Here is a 25,301-nt window from a genome sequence, read left to right as displayed (position 1 = left end):
ATTTCTGTGTTTCATCAACACTCTGAAAGTCCACAGATAACAGAATGCCTCCAGATGTGCTTCGGAAACTACTCCTAGTCTTCCAGTGTACGATCAAAGCGTAGACACTTTGAGAAATTTCTCCCATGGAGAAAAGTCCGCATGGTGCTTATTGTGTTCAATGCCGACGCAATTTCTGTGTTTCATCAAAACTCTGAAGATCCACAGATTAGAGAATGCCACCAGATGTGCTTCGGAAACTACTTCTAGTCTTCCAGTGTACGATCAAAGCGTAGACAGTTTAAGACATTACTCCCATGGAGAATAGTCCACATGGTGCTTATTGTGTTCAATGCCGATTCAATTTCTGTGTTTCATCAACACTCTGTAGGTCCACAGATTACAGAATGCCTCCAGATGTGCTTCGGAAATTACTACTAGTCCTCCAGGGAACGATCAAAGCGTAGACAGCTTAAGACATTACACCCATGGAGAAAAGTCCGCATGGTGTTTATTGTGTTCAATGCCGATGCAATTTCTGTGTTTCATCAACACTCTGAAGGTCCACTGATTGCAAAATGCATCCCGATGTCCTTCGAAAACTACTACTAGTCTTCCAGGGAACGATCAAAGCGTAGACAGTTTAAGACATTAGTCCCATGGAGAAACGTCCGCATGGTGCTTATTGTGTTCAATGCCGATGCAATTTTTGTGTTTCGTCAAAACTCTGAAGGTCCACAGATTACTGAATGCATCCAGATGTGCTTCGGAAACTACTACTAGTCTTCCAGGGAACGATCAAATCGTAGACAGTTTGAGACATTACTCCAATGGAGAAAAGTCCGCATGGATCTTATTGTGTTCAAAGCCGATGCAATTTTTGTGTTTCATCAACACTCTGAAGGTCCACAGATTACAGAATGCCACCAGATGTGCTTCGGAAACTACTACTACTCTTCCAGGGAACGATCAAAGCGTAGACAGTATAAGACATTACTCCCAAGGAGAAAAGTCCGCATGGTGCTTATTGTGTTCAATGCCGATTCAATTTCTGTGTTTCATCAACACGCTGAAGGTCCACAGATTACAGAATGCCTCCTGATATGCTTCGGAAACTACTACTAGTCTTCCAGTGAACGATCAAAGCGTAGACAATTTAAGACATTACTCCCATGGAGATAAGTCTGCATGGTGCTTATTGTGTTCAATGCCGATGCAATTTTTGTGTTTCATCAACACTCTGAATGTCCACAGATTACAGAATACATCCAGATGTGCTTCGGAAACTACTACTAGTCTTCCAGTGTACGATCAAAGCGTAGACAGTTTAAGACCTTACTCCCATGGAGAAAAGTCCGCATGGTGCTAATTGTGTTCAATGCCGATTCAATTTCTGTGTTTCATCAACACTCTGTAGGTCCACAGATTACAGAATGCCTCCAGATGTGCTTCGGAAACTACTACTAGTCTTCCAGTGTACGATCAAAGCGTAGACAGTTTAAGACACTACTCCCATGGAGAAAAGTTCGCATGGTGCTTATTGTGTTCAATGCCGATGCAATTTTTTTGTTTCATCAACACTCTCAAGGTCCACAGATTACAGAATTCTCCAGATGTGCTTCGGAAACTTCTTCTAGTCTTCCAGTGTACGATCAAATCATAGACAGCTTAAGGCATTACTCCCATGGAGAAAAGACCGCATGGTGCTTATTGTGTTCAATGCCGATTCAATATCTGTGTTTCATCAACACTCTGGAGGTCCACAGATTACAGAATTCCTCCAGATGTGCTTCGGAAACTACTATTAGTCTTCCAGTGTACGATCAAAGATTAGACAGTATAAGACATTACTCCCATGGAGAAAAGTCCGCATGGTGCATATTGTGTTCAATGCCGATGCAATTTTTGTGTTTCATCAACACTCTGAAGGTCCTTAGATTACAGAATGCATCCAGATGTGCTTCGGAAAATACTACTAGCCTTCCAAGGAACGATCAAAGCGTAGACAGTTTAAGACACTACTCCCATGGAGAAAAGTTCACATGGTGCTTATTGTGTTCAATGCCGATGTAATATCTGTGTTTCATAAGCACTCTGAAGTTCCACAGAACACAGAATGCATCCAGATGTGCTTCGGAAACTACTACTAGTCTTCCAGTGTACGATCGAAGCGTAGACAGTTTAAAACCTTACTCCCATGGAGAAAAGTCCGCATGGTGCTTATCGTGTACAATGCCGATGCAATTTCTGTGTTTCATCAACACTCTGAAGGTCCACAGATTACAGAACGCCTCCAGATATGCTTCGGAAACTACTACTAGTCTTCCAGTGAACGATCACAGCGTAGACAATATAAGACATTACTCCCATGGAGAAAAGTCTGCATGGTGCTTATTGTGTTCAATGCCGATGCAATTTCTGTGTTTCATCAACACTCTGAAGGTCCACAGATTACAGAATTCCTCCAGATGTGCTTCGGAAACTACTACTAGTCTTCCAGTGTACGATCAAAGATTAGACAGTATAAGACATTACTCCCATGGAGAAAAGTCCGCATGGTGCTTATTGTGTTCAATGCCGATGCAATTTTTGTGTTTCATCAACACTCTGAAGGTCCACAGATTACAGAATGCCTCCAGATGTGCTTCGGAAACTACTACTACTCTTCCAGGGAGCGATCAAAGCGTAGACAGTATAAGACATTACTCCCTTGGAGACTAGTCCGCATGGTGCTTATTGTGTTCAATGCCGATGCAATTTCTGTGTTTCATCAACACTCTGAAGGTCCACAGATTACAGAATGCCTCCAGATATGCTTCGGAAACTACTACTAGTCTTCCAGTGAACGATCAAAGCGTAGACAATTTAAGACATTACTCCCATGGAGAAAAGTCTGCATGGTGCTTATTGTGTTCAATGCCGATGCAATTTTTGTGTTTCATCAACACTCTGAATGTCCACAGATTACAGAATACATCCAGATGTGCGTCGGAAACTACTACTAGTCTTCCAGTGTACGATCGAAGCGTAGACAGTTTAGGACCTTACTCCCATGGAGAAAAGTCCGCATGGTGCTTATCGTGTACAATGCCGATGCAATTTTTGTGTTTCATCAACACTCTGAAGGTCCTTAGATTACAGAATGCATCCAGATGTGCTTCGGAAAATACTACTAGTCTTCCAAGGAACGATCACATCGTAGACAGTTTAAGACCTTACTCCCATGGAGAAAAGTCCGCATGGTGCTTATTGTGTTCAATGCCGATGCAATTGTTGTGTTTCATCAAAACTCTGAAGGTCCACAGATTACAGAATGCATCCAGATGTGCTTCGAAAACTACTACTAGTCTTCCAGGGAACGATCAAAGCGTAGACAGTTTGAGACATTACTCCCATGGAGAAAAGTCCGCATGGTTCTTATTGTGTTCAAAGCCGATGCAATTTTTGTGTTTCACCAACACTCTGAAGGTCCACAGATTACCGAATGCATCCAGATGTGCTTCAGAAGCTACTACAAGTCTTCCAGGGAACGATCAAAGCGTACACAGTTTAAGACATTACTCCCATGGAGAAAAGTCCGCATGGTGCTTATTGTGTTCAATGCCGATGCAATTTCTGTGTTTCATCAACACTCTGAAGGTCCACAGATTACAGAATGCCTCCGGATGTGCATCGGAAACTACTACTAGTCTTCCAGGGAACGATCAAAGCGTAGACAGCTGGAGACATTACTCCCATGGAGAAACGTCCGCATGGTGCTTATTGTGTTCAATGCCGATGCAATTTTTGTGTTTCATCAAAACTCTAAAGGTCCACAGATTACAGAATGCATCCAGATGTGCTTCGAAAACTACTACTAGTCTTCCAGGGAACGATCAAAGCGTAGACAGTTTGAGACATTACTCCCATGGAGAAAAGTCCGCATGGTGCTTATTGTGTTCAAAGCCGATGCAATTTTTGTGTTTCACCAACACTCTGAAGGTCCACAGATTACCGAATGCATCCAGATGTGCTTCAGAAACTACTACAAGTCTTCCAGGGAACGATCAAAGCGTACACAGTTTAAGACATTACTCCCATGGAGAAAAGTCCGCATGGTGCTTATTGTGTTCAATGCCGATGCAATTTCTGTGTTTCATCAACACTCTGAAGGTCCACAGATTACAGAATGCCTCCGGATGTGCATCGGAAACTACTACTAGTCTTCCAGGGAACGATCAAAGCGTAGACAGCTGGAGACATTACTCCCATGGAGAAACGTCCGCATGGTGCTTACTGTGTTCAATGCCGATGCAATTTTTGTGTTTCATCAAAACTCTAAAGGTCCACAGATTACAGAATGCATCCAGATGTGCTTCGGAAACTACTACTAGTCTTGCAGGTAACTATCAAAGCGTAGACACTTTGAGACATTACTCCGATGGAGAAAAGTCCGCATGGTGCTTATTGTGTTCAATGCCGATGCAATTTCTGTGTTTCATCAACACTCTGAAGGTCCACAGATTACAGAATGCATCCAGATGTGCTTCGGAAACTACTACTAGTCTTCCAGGGAACGATGAAAACGTAGACAAATTAAGACATTACTCCCATGGAGAAAAGTCTGCATGGTGCTTATTGTGTTCAATGCCGATGCAATTTCTGTGTTTCATCAACACTCTGAAGGTCCACAGAGTACAGAATGCATCCAGATGGGCTTCAGAAACTACTACTAGTCTTCCAGGAAACGATCAAAGCGTAGGCAGTTTAAGACATTACTCCCATGGAGAAAAGTCCGCATGGTGCTTATTGTGTTCAATGCCGATGAATTTCTGTGTTTCATCAACACTCTGAAGGTCCACAGATTACAGAATTCCTCCAGATGTGCTTCGGAAACTACTACTAGTCTTCCAGGGAACGATCAAAGTGTAGACAGTTTAAGACATTACTCCCATGGAGAACAGTCCCATGGTGCTTATTATGTTCAATGCCGAAGCAATCTCTCTGTTTCATCAACTCTCTGAAGGTCCACAGATTACAGAATGCCTCCAGATGTGCTTCGGAAACTACTACTAGTCTTCCAGCGAACGATCAAATCGTAGACAGTTTAAGACATTACTCCCATGGAGAAACGTCCCATGGTGCTTATTGTGTTAAATGCCGATGCAATTTTTGTGTTTCATCAAAACTCAGAAGGTCCACAGATTACAGAATGCATCCAGATGTGCTTCGGAAACTACTACTAGTCTTCCAGGGAACGATCAAAGCGTAGACAATTTAAGACATTACTCCCATGGAGATAAGTCTGCATGGTGCTTATTGTGTTCAATGCCGATTCAATTTCTGTGTTTCATCAACACTCTGAAGGTCCACAGATTACAGAATGCCTCCTGATATGCTTCGGAAACTACTACTAGTCTTCCAGTGAACGATCAAAGCGTAGACAATTTAAGACATTACTCCCATGGAGATAAGTCTGCATGGTGCTTATTGTGTTCAATGCCGATTCAATTTCTGTGTTTCATCAACACTCTGAAGGTCCACAGATTGAAGAATGCCTCCTGATATGCTTCGGAAACTACTACTAGTCTTCCAGTGAACGATCAAAGCGTAGACAATTTAAGACATTACTCCCATGGAGATAAGTCTGCATGGTGCTTATTGTGTTCAATGCCGATGCAATTTTTGTGTTTCATCAACACTCTGAATGTCCACAGATTACAGAATACATCCAGATGTGCTTCGGAAACTACTACTAGTCTTCCAGTGTACGATCGAAGCGTAGACAGTTTAGGACCTTACTCCCATGGAGAAAAGTCCGCATGGTGCTTATCGTGTACAATGCCGATGCAATTTTTGTGTTTCATCAACACTCTGAAGGTCCTTAGATTACAGAATGCATCCAGATGTGCTTCGGAAAATACTACTAGTCTTCCAAGGAACGATCAGATCGTAGACAGTTTAAGACCTTACTCCCATGGAGAAAAGTCCGCATGGTGCTTATTGTGTTCAATGCCGATGCAATTGTTGTGTTTCATCAAAACTCTGAAGGTCCACAGATTACAGAATGCATCCAGATGTGCTTCGAAAACTACTACTAGTCTTCCAGGGAACGATCAAAGCGTAGACAGTTTGAGACATTACTCCCATGGAGAAAAGTCCGCATGGTTCTTATTGTGTTCAAAGCCGATGCAATTTTTGTGTTTCACCAACACTCTGAAGGTCCACAAATTACTGAATGCATCCAGATGTGCTTCAGAAACTACTACAAGTCTTCCAGGGAACGATCAAAGCGTACACAGTTTAAGACATTACTCCCATGGAGAAAAGTCCGCATGGTGCTTATTGTGTTCAATGCCGATGCAATTTCTGTGTTTCATCAACACTCTGAAGGTCCACAGATTACAGAATGCCTCCGAATGTGCATCGGAAACTACTACTAGTCTTCCAGGGAACGATCAAAGCGTAGACAGCTGGAGACATTACTCCCATGGAGAAACGTCCGCATGGTGCTTATTGTGTTCAATGCCGATGCAATTTTTGTGTTTCATCAAAACTCTAAAGGTCCACAGATTACAGAATGCATCCAGATGTGCTTCGAAAACTACTACTAGTCTTCCAGGGAACGATCAAAGCGTAGACAGTTTGAGACATTACTCCCATGGAGAAAAGTCCGCATGGTTCTTATTGTGTTCAAAGCCGATGCAATTTTTGTGTTTCACCAGTACTCTGAAGGTCCACAGATTACCGAATGCATCCAGATGTGCATCAGAAAGTACTACAAGTCTTCCAGGGAACGATCAAAGCGTACACAGTTTAAGACATTACTCCCATGGAGAAAAGTCCGCATGGTGCTTATTGTGTTCAATGCCGATGCAATTTCTGTGTTTCATCAACACTCTGAAGGTCCACAGATTACAGAATGCCTCCGGATGTGCATCGGAAACTACTACTAGTCTTCCAGGGAACGATCAAAGCGTAGACAGCTGGAGACATTACTCCCATGGAGGAACGTCCGCATGGTGCTTATTGTGTTCAATGCCGATGCAATTTTTGTGTTTCATCAAAACTCTAAAGGTCCACAGATTACAGAATGCATCCAGATGTGCTTCGGAAACTACTACTAGTCTTGCAGGTAACTATCAAAGCGTAGACACTTTGAGACATTACTCCGATGGAGAAAAGTCCGCATGGTGCTTATTGTGTTCAATGCCGATGCAATTTCTGTGTTTCATCAACACTCTGAAGGTCCACAGATTACAGAATGCATCCAGATGTGCTTCGGAAACTACTACTAGTCTTCCAGGGAACGATCAAAACGTAGACAAATTAAGACATTACTCCCATGGAGAAAAGTCTGCATGGTGCTTATTGTGTTCAATGCCGATGCAATTTCTGTGTTTCATCAACACTCTGAATGTCCACAGAGTACAGAATGCATCCAGATGGGCTTCAGAAACTACTACTAGTCTTCCAGGAAACGATCAAAGCGTAGGCAGTTTAAGACATTACTCCCATGGAGAAAAGTCCGCATGGTGCTTATTGTGTTCAATGCCGATGAATTTCTGTGTTTCATCAACACTCTGAAGGTCCACAGATTACAGAATTCCTCCAGATGTGCTTCGGAAACTACTACTAGTCTTCCAGGGAACGATCAAAGTGTAGACAGTTTAAGACATTACTCCCATGGAGAACAGTCCCATGGTGCTTATTGTGTTCAATGCCGAAGCAATCTCTCTGTTTCATCAACTCTCTGAAGGTCCACAGATTACAGAATGCCTCCAGATGTGCTTCGGAAACTACTACTAGTCTTCCAGCGAACGATCAAATCGTAGACAGTTTAAGACATTACTCCCATGGAGAAACGTCCCATGGTGCTTATTGTGTTAAATGCCGATGCAATTTTTGTGTTTCATCAAAACTCAGAAGGTCCACAGATTACAGAATGCATCCAGATGTGCTTCGGAAACTACTACTAGTCTTCCAGGGAACGATCAAAGCGTAGACAGTTTGAGACATTACTCCCATGGAGAAAAGGCCGCATGGTTCTTATTGTATTCAAAGCCGATGCAATTTTTGTGTTTCACCAACACTCTGAAGGTCCACAGATTACCGAATGCATCCAGATGTGCTTCGGAAACTACTACTAGTCTTCCAGTGTACGATCAAAGCGTAGACAGTTTAAGACACTACTCCCATTGAGAAAAGTTCGCATGGTGCTTATTGTGTTCAATGCCGATGCAATTTTTTTGTTTCATCAACACTCTCAAGGTCCACAGATTACAGAATTCTCCAGATGTGCTTCGGAAACTTCTTCTAGTCTTCCAGTGTACGATCAAATCGTAGACAGTTTAAGGCATTACTCCCATGGAGAAAAGACCGCATGGTGCTTATTGTGTTCAATGCCGATTCAATTTCTGTGTTTCATCAACACTCTGGAGGTCCACAGATTACAGAATTCCTCCAGATGTGCTTCGGAAACTACTACTAGTCTTCCAGTGTACGATCAAAGATTACACAGTATAAGACATTACTCCCATGGAGAAAAGTCCGCATGGTGCATATTGTGTTCAATGCCGATGCAATTTTTGTGTTTCATCAACACTCTGAAGGTCCACAGATTACAGAATGCCTCCAGATGTGCTTCGGAAACTACTACTACTCTTCCAGGGAACGATCAAAGCGTAGACAGTATAAGACATTACTCCCATGGAGAAAAGTCCGCATGGTGCTTATTGTGTTCAATGCCGATGCAATTTCTGTGTTTCATCAACACTCTGGAGGTCCACAGATTACAGAATTCCTCCAGATATGCTTCGGAAACTACTACTAGTCTTCCAGTGAACGATCAAAGCGTAGACAATTTAAGACCTTACTCCCATGGAGAAAAGTCCGCATGGTGCTTATCGTGTACAATGCCGATGCAATTTTTGTGTTTCATCAACACTCTGAAGGTCCTTAGATTACAGAATGCATCCAGATGTGCTTCGGAAAATACTACTAGTCTTCCAAGGAACGATCAAAGCGTAGACAGTTTAAGACACTACTCCCATGGAGAAAAGTTCGCATGGTGCTTATTGTGTTCAATGCCGATGTAATATCTGTGTTTCATAAGCACTCTGAAGTTCCACAGAACACAGAATGCATCCAGATGTGCTTCGGAAACTACTACTAGTCTTCCAGTGTACGATCGAAGCGTAGACAGTTTAACACCTTACTCCCATGGAGAAAAGTCCGCATGGTGCTTATCGTGTACAATGCCGATGCAATTTCTGTGTTTCATCAACACTCTGAAGGTCCACAGATTACAGAGTGCCTCCAGATATGCTTCGGAAACTACTACTAGTCTTCCAGTGAACGATCAAAGCGTAGACAATATAAGACATTACTCCCATGGAGAAAAGTCTGCATGGTGCTTATTGTGTTCAATGCCGATGCAATTTCTGTGTTTCATCAACACTCTGAAGGTCCACAGATTACAGAATTCTTCCAGATGTGCTTCGGAAACTACTACTAGTCTTCCAGTGTACGATCAAAGATTAGACAGTATAAGACATTACTCCCACGGAGAAAAGTCCGCATGGTGCTTATTGTGTTCAATGCCGATGCAATTTTTGTGTTTCATCAACACTCTGAAGGTCCTTAGATTACAGAATGCATCCAGATGTGCTTCGGAAAATACTACTAGTCTTCCAAGGAACGATCAGATCGTAGACAGTTTAAGACATTACTCCCATGGAGAAACGTCCGCATGGTGCTTATTGTGTTCAATGCCGATGCAATTGTTGTGTTTCATCAAAACTCTGAAGGTCCACAGATTACAGAATGCATCCAGATGTGCTTCGAAAACTACTACTAGTCTTCCAGGGAACGATCAAAGCGTAGACAGTTTGAGACATTACTCCCATGGAGAAAAGTCCGCATGGTTCTTATTGTGTTCAAAGCCGATGCAATTTTTTTGTTTCACCAACACTCTGAAGGTCCACAGATTACCGAATGCATGCAGATGTGCTTCAGAAACTACTACAAGTCTTCCAGGGAACGATCAAAGCGTACACAGTTTAAGACATTACTCCCATGGAGAAAAGTCCGCATGGTGCTTATTGTGTTCAATGCCGATGCAATTTCTGTGTTTCATCAACACTCTGAAGGTCCACAGATTACAGAATGCCTCCGGATGTGCATCGGAAACTACTACTAGTCTTCCAGGGAACGATCAAAGCGTAGACAGCTGGAGACATTACTCCCATGGAGAAACGTCCGCATGGTGCTTATTGTGTTCAATGCCGATGCAATTTTTGTGTTTCATCAAAACTCTAAAGGCCCACAGATTACAGAATGCATCCAGATGTGCTTCGAAAACTACTACTAGTCTTCCAGGGAACGATCAAAGCGTAGACAGTTTGAGACATTACTCCCGTGGAGAAAAGTCCGCATGGTTCTTATTGTGTTCAAAGCCGATGCAATTTTTGTGTTTCACCAACACTCTGAAGGTCCACAGATTACCGAATGCATCCAGATGTGCTTCAGAAACTACTACAAGTCTTCCAGGGAACGATCAAAGCGTACACAGTTTAAGACATTACTCCCATGGAGAAAAGTCCGCATGGTGCTTATTGTGTTCAATGCCGATGCAATTTCTGTGTTTCATCAACACTCTGAAGGTCCACAGATTACAGAATGCCTCCGGATGTGCATCGGAAACTACTACTAGTCTTCCAGGGAACGATCAAAGCGTAGACAGCTGGAAACATTACTCCCATGGAGAAACGTCCGCATGTTGCTTATTGTGTTCAATGCCGATGCAATTTTTGTGTTTCATCAAAACTCTAAAGGTCCACAGATTACAGAATGCATCCAGATGTGCTTCGGAAACTACTACTAGTCTTGCAGGTAACTATCAATGCGTAGACACTTTGAGACATTACTCCGATGGAGAAAAGTCCGCATGGTGCTTATTGTGTTCAATGCCGATGCAATTTCTGTGTTTCATCAACACTCTGAAGGTCCACAGATTACAGAATGCATCCAGATGTGCTTCGGAAACTACTACTAGTCTTCCAGGGAACGATCAAAACGTAGTCAAATTAAGACATTACTCCCATGGAGAAAAGTCTGCATGGTGCTTATTGTGTTCAATGCCGATGCAATTTCTGTGTTTCATCAACACTCTGAATGTCCACAGAGTACAGAATGCATCCAGATGGGCTTCAGAAACTACTACTCGTCTTCCAGGAAACGATCAAAGCGTAGGCAGTTTAAGACATTACTCCCATGGAGAAAAGTCCGCATGGTGCTTATTGTGTTCAATGCCGATGAATTTCTGTGTTTCATCAACACTCTGAAGGTCCACAGATTACAGAATTCCTCCAGATGTGCTTCGGAAACTACTACTAGTCTTCCAGGGAACGATCAAAGTGTAGACAGTTTAAGACATTACTCCCATGGGGAACAGTCCCATGGTGCTTATTGTGTTCAATGCCGAAGTAATCTCTCTGTTTCATCAACTCTCTGAAGGTCCACAGATTACAGAATGCCTCCAGATGTGCTTCGGAAACTACTACTAGTCTTCCAGCGAACGATCAAATCGTAGACAGTTTAAGACATTACTCCCATGGAGAAACGTCCCATGGTGCTTATTGTGTTAAATGCCGATGCAATTTTTGTGTTTCATCAACACTCTGAAGGTCCACAGATTACCGAATGCATCCAGATGTGCTTCGGAAACTACTACAAGTCTTCCAGGGAACGATCAAAGCGTAGACAGTTTAAGACATTACTCCCATGGAGAAAAGTCCGCATGGTGCTTATTGTCTTTAATGCCGATGCAATTACTGTGTTTCATCAACACTCTGAAGGTCCACAGATTACAGAATGCCTCCAGATGTGCTTCGGAAGCTACTGCTAGTCTTCCAGTGAACGATCACAGCGTAGCCAGTTTAAGACATTACTAACATGGAGAATAGTACACATGGTGCTTATTGTGTTCAATGCCGATGCAATTTCTGTGTTTCATCAACACTCTGAAGGTCCACAGATTACAGAATGCCTCCAGATATGCTTCGGAAACTACTACTAGTCTTCGAGTGTACGATCAAAGAGTAGACAGTATAAGACCTTACTCCCATGGAGAAAAGTCCGCATGGTGCCTATTGTTTTCAATGCCGATGCAATTTTTGTGTTTCATCAACACTCTGAAGGTCCACAGATTACAGAATGCCTCCAGATGTGCTTCGGAAACTACTGCTAGTCTTCCAGTGAACGATCACAGCGTAGACAGTTTAAGACATTACTCTCATGGAAAAAGGCAGCATGGTGCCTATTGTGTTCAATGCCGATTCAATTTCTGTGTTTCATCAACACTCTGAAGGTCCACAGATAACAGAATGCCTCCAGAAGTGCTTCGGAAACTACTACTAGTCTTCCAGTGTACGATCAAAGCGTAGACAGTTTTAGACATTACTCCCATGGAGAAAAGTCCGCTTGGTGCTTATTGTGTTCAATGCCGATGCAATTTCTGTGTTTCATCAACACTCTGAAGGTCCAGAGATTACAGAATGCCACCAGATGTGCTTCGGAAACTACTACTAGTCTTCCTGTGAACGATCACAGCGTAAACAGTTTAAGACATTACTCTCATGGAGAAAAGTCCACATGGTGCTTATAGTGTTCAATGCCGATTCAATTTCTGTGTTTCATCAACACTCTGAAAGTCCACAGATAACAGAATGCCTCCAGATGTGCTTCGGAAACTACTCCTAGACTTCCAGTGTACGATCAAAGCGTAGACACTTTAAAACATTTCTCCCATGGAGAAAAGTCCGCATGGTGCTTATTGTGTTCAATGCCGACGCAATTTCTGTGTTTCATCAAAACTCTGAAGATCCACAGATTAGAGAATGCCACCAGATGTGCTTCGGAAACTACTTCTAGTCTTCCAGTGTACGATCAAAGCGTAGACAGTTTAAGACATTACTCCCATGGAGAATAGTCCACATGGTGCTTATTGTGTTCAAAGCCGATTCAATTTCTGTGTTTCATCAACACTCTGTAGGTCCACAGATTACAGAATGCCTCCAGATGTGCTTCGGAAATTACTACTAGTCCTCCAGGGAACGATCAAAGCGTAGACAGCTTAAGACATTACACCCATGGAGAAAAGTCCGCATGGTGTTTATTGTGTTCAATGCCGATGCAATTTCTGTGTTTCATCAACACTCTGAAGGTCCACTGATTGCAAAATGCATCCAGATGTCCTTCGAAAACTACTACTAGTCTTCCAGGGAACGATCAAAGCGTAGACAGTTTAAGACATTAGTCCCATGGAGAAACGTCCGCATGGTGCTTATTGTGTTCAATGCCGATGCAATCTTTGTGTTTCATCAAAACTCTGAAGGTCCACAGATTACTGAATGCATCCAGATGAGCTTCGGAAACTACTACTAGTCTTCCAGGGAACGATCAAAGCGTAGACAGTTTGAGACATTACTCCAATGGAGAAAAGTCCGCATGGATCTTATTGTGTTCAAAGCCGATGCAATTTTTGTGTTTCATCAACACTCTGAAGGTCCACAGATTACCGAATGCATCCAGATGTGCTTCGGAAACTACTACAAGTCTTCCAGGGAACGATCAAAGCGTAGACAGTTTAAGACATTACTGCCATGGAGAAAAGACCGCATGGTGCTTATTGTGTTCAATGCCGATGCGATTTCTGTGTTTCATCAACACTCTGAAGGTCCACAGATTACAGAATGCCTCCAGATGTGCTTCGGAAACTAATACTAGTCTTCGAGTGTGCGATCAAAGAGTAGACAGTATATGACATTACTCCTATGGAGAAAAGTCCGCATGGTGCTAATTGTGTTCAATGCTGATGTAATTTTTGTGTTTCATCAACACTCTGAAGGTCCACAGACTACAGAATGCCTCCAGATGTGCTTCGGAAACTACTACTAGTCTTCCAGGGAACGATCAAAGCGTAGGCAATTTAAGACATTACTCCCATGGAGAAAAGTCCGCATGGTGCTTATTGTGTTCAATGCCGAAGAATTTTTGTGTTTCATCAACACTCTGAAGATCCACAGATTACAGAATGCATCCAGATGTGCTTCGGAAACTACTACTAGTCTTCCAGGGATCGATCAAAGTGTAGACAGTTTAAGACATTACTCCCTTGGAGAAAAGTCCCACGGTGCTTATTGTGTTCAATGCCGAAGCAATTTCTGTGTTTCATCAACTTTCTGAAGGTCCACAGATTACAGAATGCCTCCGGATGTGCTTCGGAAACTACTACTAGTCTTCCAGGGAACGATCAAAGCGTAGACAGCTTAAGACATTACACCCATGGAGAAAAGCCGCATAGTGCTTATTGTGTTCAATGCCGATGCAATTTCTGTGTTTCATCAACACTCTGAAGGTCCACTGATTACAAAATGCGTCCAGATGTGCTTCGGAAAGTACTACTAGTCTTCCAGGGAACGATCAAAGCGTAGACTGTTTGAGACATTACTCCCATGGAGAAAAGTCCGCATGGTTCTTATTGTGTTCAAAGCCGTTGCAATTTTTGTGTTTCACCAACACTCTGAAGGTCCACAGATTACCGAATGCATCCAGATGTGCTTCGGAAACTACTACAAGCGTTCCAGGGAACGATCACAGCGTAGACAGTTTAAGACATTACTCTCATGGAGGAAAGTCCGCATGGTGCTTATCGTGTTCAATGCCGATGCAATTTCGGTGTTTCATCAACACTCTGAAGGTCCACAGATTACAGAATATCTCCAGATGTGCTTCGGAAACTACTACTAGTCTTCCAGTGTACGATCAAAGAGTAGACAGTATAAGACATTACTCCCATGGAGAAAAGTCTGCATGGTGCTTATTGTGTTCAATGCCGATGCAATTTCTGTGTTTCATCAACACTCTGAATGTCCACAGAGTACAGAATGCATCCAGATGGGCTTCAGAAACTACTACTAGTCTTCCAGGAAACGATCAAAGCGTAGGCAGTTTAAGACATTACTCCCACGGAGAAAAGTCCGCATGGTGCTTATTGTGTTCAATGCCGATGAATTTCTGTGTTTCATCAACACTTTGAAGGTCCACAGATTACAGAATGCATCCAGATGTGCTTCGGAAACTACTACTAGTCTTCAAGGGAACGATCAAAGTGTAGACAGTTTAAGACATTACTCCCATGGAGAAAAGTCCCATGGTGCTTATTGTGTTCAATGCCGAAGCAGTTTCTGTGTTTCATCAATTCTCTGAAGGTCCACAGATTACAGAATGCCTCCGATGTGCTTCGGAAACTACTACTAGTCTCCCAGGGTACGATCAAAGCGTAGACAGCTTAAGACATTACACCCATGGAGAAAAGTCCGCATGGTGCTTATTGTGTTCAATGCCGATGCAATTTCTGTGTTTCATCAACACTCTGAAGGTCCACTGATTACAAAATGCCTACAGATGTGCTTCGGAAACTACTACAAGTCTTCCAGCGAACGATCAAATCTTAGACACTTTAAGACATTACTCCCATGGAGAAACGTCCGCATGGTGCTTATTGTGTTAAATGCCGATGCAATTTTTGTGTTTCATCAAAACTCTGAAGGTCCACAGATTACAGAATGCATCCAGATGTGCTTCGGAAACTACTACTAGTCTTCCAGGGAACGATCAAAGCGTAGACAGTTTGAGACATTACTCCCATGGAGAAAAGTCCGCATGGTTCTTATTGTGTTCAAAGCCGATGCAATTTTTGTGTTTCACCAACACTCTGAAGGTTTACAGATTACCGAATGCATCCAGATGTGCTTCGGAAACTACTACAAGTCTTCCAGGGAACGATCAAAGCGTACACAGTTTAAGACATTACTCTCATGGAGATAAGTCCGCATGGTGCTTATTGTGTTCAATGCCGATGCAATTTCTGTGTTTCATCAACACTCTGAAGGTCCACAGATTACAGAATGCCTCCAGATGTGCTTCGGAAGCTACTGCTAGTCTTAGAGTGAACGATCACAGCGTAGACAGTTTAAGACATTACTCCCATCTAGAATAGTCCACATGGTGCTTATTGTGTTCAATGCCGATTCAATTTCTGTGTTTCATCAACACTCTGTAGGTCCACAGATTTCAGAATGCCTCCAGATGTGCTTCAGAAACTACTACTAGTCTACCAGTGAACGATCAAGGCGTAGACAGTTTAAGACATTACTCCCATGGAGAAAAGTCTGCATGGTGCTTATTGTGTTCAATGCCGATGCAATTTCTGTGTTTCATCAACACTCTGATGGTCCACAGATTACAGAATGCCTCCAGATGTGCTTCGGAAACTACTACTAGTCTTCGAGTGTACTATCAAAGAGTAGACAGTATAAGACCTTACTCACATGGAGAAAAGTCCGCATGGTGCTTATTGTGTTCAATGCCGATGCAATTGTTGTGTTTCATCAAAACTCTGAAGGTCCACAGATTACAGAATGCATCCAGATGTGCTTCGAAAACTACTACTAGTCTTCCAGGGAACGATCAAAGCGTAGACAGTTTGAGACATTACTCCCATGGAGAAAAGTCCGCATGGTTCTTATTGTGTTCAAAGCCGATGCAATTTTTGTGTTTCACCAACACTCTGAAGGTCCACAAATTACTGAATGCATCCAGATGTGCTTCAGAAACTACTACAAGTCTTCCAGGGAACGATCAAAGCGTACACAGTTTAAGACATTACTCCCATGGAGAAAAGTCCGCATGGTGCTTATTGTGTTCAATGCCGATGCAATTTCTGTGTTTCATCAACACTCTGAAGGTCCACAGATTACAGAATGCCTCCGAATGTGCATCGGAAACTACTACTAGTCTTCCAGGGAACGATCAAAGCGTAGACAGCTGGAGACATTACTCCCATGGAGAAACGTCCGCATGGTGCTTATTGTGTTCAATGCCGATGCAATTTTTGTGTTTCATCAAAACTCTAAAGGTCCACAGATTACAGAATGCATCCAGATGTGCTTCGAAAACTACTACTAGTCTTCCAGGGAACGATCAAAGCGTAGACAGTTTGATACATTACTCCCATGGAGAAAAGTCCGCATGGTTCTTATTGTGTTCAAAGCCGATGCAATTTTTGTGTTTCACCAGTACTCTGAAGGTCCACAGATTACCGAATGCATCCAGATGTGCATCAGAAAGTACTACAAGTCTTCCAGGGAACGATCAAAGCGTACACAGTTTAAGACATTACTCCCATGGAGAAAAGTCCGCATGGTGCTTATTGTGTTCAATGCCGATGCAATTTCTGTGTTTCATCAACACTCTGAAGGTCCACAGATTACAGAATGCCTCCGGATGTGCATCGGAAACTACTACTAGTCTTCCAGGGAACGATCAAAGCGTAGACAGCTGGAGACATTACTCCCATGGAGGAACGTCCGCATGGTGCTTATTGTGTTCAATGCCGATGCAATTTTTGTGTTTCATCAAAACTCTAAAGGTCCACAGATTACAGAATGCATCCAGATGTGCTTCGGAAACTACTACTAGTCTTGCAGGTAACTATCAAAGCGTAGACACTTTGAGACATTACTCCGATGGAGAAAAGTCCGCATGGTGCTTATTGTGTTCAATGCCGATGCAATTTCTGTGTTTCATCAACACTCTGAAGGTCCACAGATTACAGAATGCATCCAGATGTGCTTCGGAAACTACTACTAGTCTTCCAGGGAACGATCAAAACGTAGACAAATTAAGACATTACTCCCATGGAGAAAAGTCTGCATGGTGCTTATTGTGTTCAATGCCGATGCAATTTCTGTGTTTCATCAACACTCTGAATGTCCACAGAGTACAGAATGCATCCAGATGGGCTTCAGAAACTACTACTAGTCTTCCAGGAAACGATCAAAGCGTAGGCAGTTTAAGACATTACTCCCATGGAGAAAAGTCCGCATGGTGCTTATTGTGTTCAATGCCGATGAATTTCTGTGTTTCATCAACACTCTGAAGGTCCACAGATTACAGAATTCCTCCAGATGTGCTTCGGAAACTACTACTAGTCTTCCAGGGAACGATCAAAGTGTAGACAGTTTAAGACATTACTCCCATGGAGAACAGTCCCATGGTGCTTATTGTGTTCAATGCCGAAGCAATCTCTCTGTTTCATCAACTCTCTGAAGGTCCACAGATTACAGAATGCCTCCAGATGTGCTTCGGAAACTACTACTACTCTTCCAGCGAACGATCAAATCGTAGACAGTTTAAGACATTACTCCCATGGAGAAACGTCCCATGGTGCTTATTGTGTTAAATGCCGATGCAATTTTTGTGTTTCATCAAAACTCAGAAGGTCCACAGATTACAGAATGCATCCAGATGTGCTTCGGAAACTACTACTAGTCTTCCAGGGAACGATCAAAGCGTAGACAGTTTGAGACATTACTCCCATGGAGAAAAGGCCGCATGGTTCTTATTGTATTCAAAGCCGATGCAATTTTTGTGTTTCACCAACACTCTGAAGGTCCACAGATTACCGAATGCATCCAGATGTGCTTCGGAAACTACTACTAGTCTTCCAGTGTACGATCAAAGCGTAGACAGTTTAAGACACTACTCCCATGGAGAAAAGTTCGCATGGTGCTTATTGTGTTCAATGCCGATGCAATTTTTTTGTTTCATCAACACTCTCAAGGTCCACAGATTACAGAATTCTCCAGATGTGCTTCGGAAACTTCTTCTAGTCTTCCAGTGTACGATCAAATCATAGACAGTTTAAGGCATTACTCCCATGGAGAAAAGACCGCATGGTGCTTATTGTGTTCAATGCCGATTCAATTTCTGTGTTTCATCAACACTCTGGAGGTCCACAGATTACAGAATTCCTCCAGATGTGCTTCGGAAACTACTACTAGTCTTCCAGTGTACGATCAAAGATTACACAGTATAAGACATTACTCCCATGGAGAAAAGTCCGCATGGTGCATATTGTGTTCAATGCCGATGCAATTTTTGTGTTTCATCAACACTCTGAAGGTCCACAGATTACAGAATGCCTCCAGATGTGCTTCGGAAACTACTACTACTCTTCCAGGGAACGATCAAAGCGTAGACAGTATAAGACATTACTCCCATGGAGAAAAGTCCGCATGGTGCTTATTGTGTTCAATGCCGATGCAATTTCTGTGTTTCATCAACACTCTGGAGGTCCACAGATTACAGAATTCCTCCAGATATGCTTCGGAAACTACTACTAGTCTTCCAGAGAACGATCAAAGCGTAGACAATTTAAGACCTTACTCCCATGGAGAAAAGTCCGCATGGTGCTTATCGTGTACAATGCCGATGCAATTTTTGTGTTTCATCAACACTCTGAAGGTCCTTAGATTACAGAATGCATCCAGATGTGCTTCGGAAAATACTACTAGTCTTCCAAGGAACGATCAAAGCGTAGACAGTTTAAGACACTACTCCCATGGAGAAAAGTTCGCATGGTGCTTATTGTGTTCAATGCCGATGTAATATCTGTGTTTCATAAGCACTCTGAAGTTCCACAGAACACAGAATGCATCCAGATGTGCTTCGGAAACTACTACTAGTCTTCCAGTGTACGATCGAAGCGTAGACAGTTTAACACCTTACTCCCATGGAGAAAAGTCCGCATGGTGCTTATCGTGTACAATGCCGATGCAATTTCTGTGTTTCATCAACACTCTGAAGGTCCACAGATTACAGAGTGCCTCCAGATATGCTTCGGAAACTACTACTAGTCTTCCAGTGAACGATCAAAGCGTAGACAATATAAGACATTACTCCCATGGAGAAAAGTCTGCATGGTGCTTATTGTGTTCAATGCCGATGCAATTTCTGTGTTTCATCAACACTCTGAAGGTCCACAGATTACAGAATTCCTCCAGATGTGCTTCGGAAACTACTACTAGTCTTCCAGTGTACGATCAAAGATTAGACAGTATAAGACATTACTCCCATGGAGAAAAGTCCGCATGGTGCTTATTGTGTTCAATGCCGATGCAATGTTTGTGTTTCATCAACACTCTGAAGGTCCACAGATTACAGAATGCCTCCAGATGTGCTTCGGAAACTACTACTACTCTTCCAGGGAGCGATCAAAGCTTAGACAGTATAAGACATTACTCCCATGGAGAAAAGTCCGCATGGTGCTTATTGTGTTCAATGCCGATGCAATTTCTGTGTTTCATCAACACTCTGAAGGTCCACAGATTACAGAATGCCTCCAGATATGCTTCGGAAACTACTACTAGTCTTCCAGTGAACGATCAAAGCGTAGACAATTTAAGACATTACTCCCATGGAGAAAAGTCTGCATGGTGCTTATTGTGTTCAATGCCGATGCAATTTTTGTGTTTCATCAACACTCTGAATGTCCACAGATTACAGAATACATCCAGATGTGCTTCGGAAACTACTACTAGTCTTCCAGTGTACGATCGAAGCGTAGACAGTTTAAGACCTTACTCCCATGGAGATAAGTCCGCATGGTGCTTATCGTGTACAATGCCGATGCAATTTTTGTGTTTCATCAACACTCTGAAGGTCCTTAGATTACAGAATGCATCCAGATGTGCTTCGGAAAATACTACTAGTCTTCCAAGGAACGATCAGATCGTAGACAGTTTAAGACATTACTCCCATGGAGAAACGTCCGCATGGTGCTTATTGTGTTCAATGCCGATGCAATTGTTGTGTTTCATCAAAACTCTGAAGGTCCACAGATTACAGAATGCATCCAGATGTGCTTCGAAAACTACTACTAGTCTTCCAGGGAACGATCAAAGCGTAGACAGTTTGAGACATTACTCCCATGGAGAAAAGTCCGCATGGTTCTTATTGTGTTCAAAGCCGATGCAATTTTTTTGTTTCACCAACACTCTGAAGGTCCACAGATTACCGAATGCATGCAGATGTGCTTCAGAAACTACTACAAGTCTTCCAGGGAACGATCAAAGCGTACACAGTTTAAGACATTACTCCCATGGAGAAAAGTCCGCATGGTGCTTATTGTGTTCAATGCCGATGCAATTTCTGTGTTTCATCAACACTCTGAAGGTCCACAGATTACAGAATGCCTCCGGATGTGCATCGGAAACTACTACTAGTCTTCCAGGGAACGATCAAAGCGTAGACAGCTGGAGACATTACTCCCATGGAGAAACGTCCGCATGGTGCTTATTGTGTTCAATGCCGATGCAATTTTTGTGTTTCATCAAAACTCTAAAGGCCCACAGATTACAGAATGCATCCAGATGTGCTTCGAAAACTACTACTAGTCTTCCAGGGAACGATCAAAGCGTAGACAGTTTGAGACATTACTCCCGTGGAGAAAAGTCCGCATGGTTCTTATTGTGTTCAAAGCCGATGCAATTTTTGTGTTTCACCAACACTCTGAAGGTCCACAGATTACCGAATGCATCCAGATGTGTTTCAGAAACTACTACAAGTCTTCCAGGGAACGATCAAAGCGTACACAGTTTAAGACATTACTCCCATGGAGAAAAGTCCGCATGGTGCTTATTGTGTTCAATGCCGATGCAATTTCTGTGTTTCATCAACACTCTGAAGGTCCACAGATTACAGAATGCCTCCGGATGTGCATCGGAAACTACTACTAGTCTTCCAGGGAACGATCAAAGCGTAGACAGCTGGAAACATTACTCCCATGGAGAAACGTCCGCATGTTGCTTATTGTGTTCAATGCCGATGCAATTTTTGTGTTTCATCAAAACTCTAAAGGTCCACAGATTACAGAATGCATCCAGATGTGCTTCGGAAACTACTACTAGTCTTGCAGGTAACTATCAATGCGTAGACACTTTGAGCCATTACTCCGATGGAGAAAAGTCCGCATGGTGCTTATTGTGTTCAATGCCGATGCAATTTCTGTGTTTCATCAACACTCTGAAGGTCCACAGATTACAGAATGCATCCAGATGTGCTTCGGAAACTACTACTAGTCTTCCAGGGAACGATCAAAACGTAGTCAAATTAAGACATTACTCCCATGGAGAAAAGTCTGCATGGTGCTTATTGTGTTCAATGCCGATGCAATTTCTGTGTTTCATCAACACTCTGAATGTCCACAGAGTACAGAATGCATCCAGATGGGCTTCAGAAACTACTACTCGTCTTCCAGGAAACGATCAAAGCGTAGGCAGTTTAAGACATTACTCCCATGGAGAAAAGTCCGCATGGTGCTTATTGTGTTCAATGCCGATGAATTTCTGTGTTTCATCAACACTCTGAAGGTCCACAGATTACAGAATTCCTCCAGATGTGCTTCGGAAACTACTACTAGTCTTCCAGGGAACGATCAAAGTGTAGACAGTTTAAGACATTACTCCCATGGGGAACAGTCCCATGGTGCTTATTGTGTTCAATGCCGAAGTAATCTCTCTGTTTCATCAACTCTCTGAAGGTCCACAGATTACAGAATGCCTCCAGATGTGCTTCGGAAACTACTACTAGTCTTCCAGCGAACGATCAAATCGTAGACAGTTTAAGACATTACTCCCATGGAGAAACGTCCCATGGTGCTTATTGTGTTAAATGCCGATGCAATTTTTGTGTTTCATCAACACTCTGAAGGTCCACAGATTACCGAATGCATCCAGATGTGCTTCGGAAACTACTACAAGTCTTCCAGGGAACGATCAAAGCGTAGACAGTTTAAGACATTACTCCCATGGAGAAAAGTCCGCATGGTGCTTATTGTCTTTAATGCCGATGCAATTACTGTGTTTCATCAACACTCTGAAGGTCCACAGATTACAGAATGCCTCCAGATGTGCTTCGGAAGCTACTGCTAGTCTTCCAGTGAACGATCACAGCGTAGCCAGTTTAAGACATTACTAACATGGAGAATAGTACACATGGTGCTTATTGTGTTCAATGCCGATGCAATTTCTGTGTTTCATCAACACTCTGAAGGTCCACAGATTACAGAATGCCTCCAGATATGCTTCGGAAACTACTACTAGTCTTCGAGTGTACGATCAAAGAGTAGACAGTATAAGACCTTACTCCCATGGAGAAAAGTCCGCATGGTGCCTATTGTTTTCAATGCCGATGCAATTTTTGTGTTTCATCAACACTCTGAAGGTCCACAGATTACAGAATGCCTCCAGATGTGCTTCGGAAACTACTGCTAGTCTTCCAGTGAACGATCACAGCGTAGACAGTTTAAGACATTACTCTCATGGAAAAAGGCAGCATGGTGCCTATTGTGTTCAATGCCGATTCAATTTCTGTGTTTCATCAACACTCTGAAGGTCCACAGATAACAGAATGCCTCCAGAAGTGCTTCGGAAACTACTACTAGTCTTCCAGTGTACGATCAAAGCGTAGACAGTTTTAGACATTACTCCCATGGAGAAAAGTCCGCTTGGTGCTTATTGTGTTCAATGCCGATGCAATTTCTGTGTTTCATCAACACTCTGAAGGTCCAGAGATTACAGAATGCCACCAGATGTGCTTCGGAAACTACTACTAGTCTTCCTGTGAACGATCACAGCGTAAACAGTTTAAGACATTACTCTCATGGAGAAAAGTCCACATGGTGCTTATAGTGTTCAATGCCGATTCAATTTCTGTGTTTCATCAACACTCTGAAAGTCCACAGATAACAGAATGCCTCCAGATGTGCTTCGGAAACTACTCCTAGACTTCCAGTGTACGATCAAAGCGTAGACACTTTAAAACATTTCTCCCATGGAGAAAAGTCCGCATGGTGCTTATTGTGTTCAATGCCGACGCAATTTCTGTGTTTCATCAAAACTCTGAAGATCCACAGATTAGAGAATGCCACCAGATGTGCTTCGGAAACTACTTCTAGTCTTCCAGTGTACGATCAAAGCGTAGACAGTTTAAGACATTACTCCCATGGAGAATAGTCCACATGGTGCTTATTGTGTTCAAAGCCGATTCAATTTCTGTGTTTCATCAACACTCTGTAGGTCCACAGATTACAGAATGCCTCCAGATGTGCTTCGGAAATTACTACTAGTCCTCCAGGGAACGATTAAAGCGTAGACAGCTTAAGACATTACACCCATGGAGAAAAGTCCGCATGGTGTTTATTGTGTTCAATGCCGATGCAATTTCTGTGTTTCATCAACACTCTGAAGGTCCACTGATTGCAAAATGCATCCAGATGTCCTTCGAAAACTACTACTAGTCTTCCAGGGAACGATCAAAGCGTAGACAGTTTAAGACATTAGTCCCATGGTGAAACGTCCGCATGGTGCTTATTGTGTTCAATGCCGATGCAATCTTTGTGTTTCATCAAAACTCTGAAGGTCCACAGATTACTGAATGCATCCAGATGAGCTTCGGAAACTACTACTAGTCTTCCAGGGAACGATCAAAGCGTAGACAGTTTGAGACATTACTCCAATGGAGAAAAGTCCGCATGGATCTTATTGTGTTCAAAGCCGATGCAATTTTTGTGTTTCATCAACACTCTGAAGGTCCACAGATTACCGAATGCATCCAGATGTGCTTCGGAAACTACTACAAGTCTTCCAGGGAACGATCAAAGCGTAGACAGTTTAAGACATTAGTGCCATGGAGAAAAGACCGCATGGTGCTTATTGTGTTCAATGCCGATGCGATTTCTGTGTTTCATCAACACTCTGAAGGTCCACAGATTACAGAATGCCTCCAGATGTGCTTCGGAAACTAATACTAGTCTTCGAGTGTGCGATCAAAGAGTAGACAGTATATGACATTACTCCTATGGAGAAAAGTCCGCATGGTGCTAATTGTGTTCAATGCTGATGTAATTTTTGTGTTTCATCAACACTCTGAAGGTCCACAGACTACAGAATGCCTCCAGATGTGCTTCGGAAACTACTACTAGTCTTCCAGGGAACGATCAAAGCGTAGGCAATTTAAGACATTACTCCCATGGAGAAAAGTCCGCATGGTGCTTATTGTGTTCAATGCCGAAGAATTTTTGTGTTTCATCAACACTCTGAAGATCCAAAGATTACAGAATGCATCCAGATGTGCTTCGGAAACTACTACTAGTCTTCCAGGGATCGATCAAAGTGTAGACAGTTTAAGACATTACTCCCTTGGAGAAAAGTCCCACGGTGCTTATTGTGTTCAATGCCGAAGCAATTTCTGTGTTTCATCAACTTTCTGAAGGTCCACAGATTACAGAATGCCTCCGGATGTGCTTCGGAAACTACTACTAGTCTTCCAGGGAACGATCAAAGCGTAGACAGCTTAAGACATTACACCCATGGAGAAAAGCCGCATAGTGCTTATTGTGTTCAATGCCGATGCAATTTCTGTGTTTCATCAACACT

Source organism: Schistocerca gregaria, chromosome 9, assembly GCF_023897955.1.
Source record: "Schistocerca gregaria isolate iqSchGreg1 chromosome 9, iqSchGreg1.2, whole genome shotgun sequence".
Classification (NCBI taxonomy): domain Eukaryota; kingdom Metazoa; phylum Arthropoda; class Insecta; order Orthoptera; family Acrididae; genus Schistocerca; species Schistocerca gregaria.
The sequence above is the reverse complement of the archived record's forward strand: the minus strand, read 5'-3'. Positions refer to the sequence as shown.